The sequence below is a fragment of the Alligator sinensis genome, unplaced genomic scaffold (genome assembly GCF_000455745.1).
Source record: "Alligator sinensis unplaced genomic scaffold, ASM45574v1 scaffold406_2, whole genome shotgun sequence".
NCBI lineage: Eukaryota > Metazoa > Chordata > Crocodylia > Alligatoridae > Alligator > Alligator sinensis.
The window spans coordinates 176,999-179,177 of record NW_005842543.1 but is presented as its reverse complement, the minus strand read 5'-3'; positions in this window follow the sequence as shown (position 1 = coordinate 179,177).

The window sequence follows — 2,179 nt, the reverse complement described above, 5'->3', positions numbered from 1 at the left end:
GCTGGGGTCATCTAGACCCAGCCCTCTTTCCTGCCTATGCAGGGGGTCGGACTCAATGATCTATTGAGGTCCCTTCCGACCCTAACATCTATGAACCTGAAGGGTAGTTCCAAAGACGATGGAGTTAGACTGGTCTCAGTGGTAGCAGATCTCAGAACAAGGAGCAATGGTCTCAAATTGCAGCAAGGGAAGTTTAGTTTTGGATATTAGGAAAAACTCTCTCAGTAGGAGGATAGTGAAGCACTGGAATGAATTACCTAGAAAGGTGGTGGAATCTCCCTTCTTGGAGGTTTTTAAGACCCATCTCAATAAACTCCTGGCTGGAATGATCTAGTTGGGAATGGTCCTGCTTTGAACAGGGGTTGGACTAGATGACCTCCTAAGGACCCTTCCAACCCTAACTTTCTATGATAATGCATCAGTAATCCAAGTAGAGCCATACTGAGGGTTTACAATGTATTTTTGACAGTCTAAACTCTGTAGCAAGTGTGGCCAGGAAGGACACCTGGCCACATACTGTTGGTATACAATATGCTACGGATGTGAAGGTAAAGGACACAGGGCAGCGGAGTGCCACAAAGTACTGAAGTGCAGTACTTATTTGCAGGGAAGATGAACACTTACAGTGGCAATGTCCATGATCCTTCTCAAATAAAGTGAGATCTACAGTGAAGCAACAGAGACAGAAAACAGCAAATGGAGAAAAAGATGTTGAGTCAGAATGCATGACAGTAGAGGATATGCCAGAAGAAGAGTCAGGAAGAAAGAGAATGAAATTTTAGTAGTTGAAAGGGCCCAGCTGGTGACAGAGGAGGGAAAAGAAGGGAAGATGAAGTGGAACAAGGGACTTTGAGACAGAGGAGAGATAAGGGAAGAGGAGAAAACTATGCAGGAAGATGGAGGAGTGAGAGTAGAGCAGGAGAAAAAAGAGAACCATATTGGAAAAAGGAAGAAAAATCACATGCTATGGAGCTTAGAAAGAAGAAGGCGGACAAAGAGGAGGAGGGAGACGGGTTGACAAAAAACTCATTGGCGCTAATGTGGTCCGGAACTAATCTGAATCTGCAGCCCATCTGAATAAAATATACAGTAGTGTCCATTTAAGCTCAGTCCCTCATACCACCGCCTCATTTTTTCCAAGTCATGGTGATCCACTACATTGCATACACTTTGACTTCCTCTTCATGTCCACAGCTGAGTTGTTCCTTTCTTCCCATTTCCAATTATTCTTGTTTTTTCACCAGTTTTAAATGTCTGGCAAACTTCACTAAACAGGGCCCCAACAGTTCAACCCCAATCCCTGTCTCAGCCCTTCTCTCAGCCTGTCACATATGATCAGTGTGGCCCTGCCCTCCATGAGGTAGAGCCAGATCAGGTTGCCCTGCATCTCATCTGCATATACATTTTTGGAGGATCCCAGGACTCAAGACAAGAACATTCGGTTCCAGTCATGAGTGGGAGGCTAATTAGCATGTGAATTGTTTGTGAGGGGGTATCTGGAGTACACACACATACAGAGCAGGGCTGAGCTGTGGGGTTACCATGGCTTGAATTGCTGTTGACTGCTAGGACCTAGCCCAGTGAACTATCTGGTAAATCATGAAACTTTTGGCTTTGGGCTAATATGCATGTATTGTATTATTACATGCATATAGTTACAAAACTGCTGCTTAAAAGTGTTTTTATGGAATACGTGTGCTAAAACTTGCATCAATTAAAAAAAGGTAAAATGCATGACTTCTAGGTGAACTATATCTAGGAGTACTATATGCAAATTACTACAGATATGTTTATTTCAAGGTCAGTGTTTTGAAACTTGTTTCTCGCTTCCATCTGCTCAGGGAAAGCAGGTTCTGACAGGATAGATGTGGGGGGGGGAAGAAGCTACAGGGAGAAGAAATTGCGGGGAAGCAGAGGGAAAAGGGGCTTCCTGATCTCCCACATTCTTGTTCCCTGCTATAGCTGTGGGAGAGGGACAAATTTAATAGATTTTCATAGATTTCTAGGGTCAGAAGGGACCTATTAGTTCACTGAGTCTGACCCCCCTGATCTGCACCACCTTCCTTGGAAGCCCATTCCATAATTTGGCAACCCTCAATGTAAAGAATTTTTTTCCTGATGTCCAATCTAAATCTGCTCTCCTTCAGTTTATGGCTGGTGTTTTTAGTAACCCAATTAA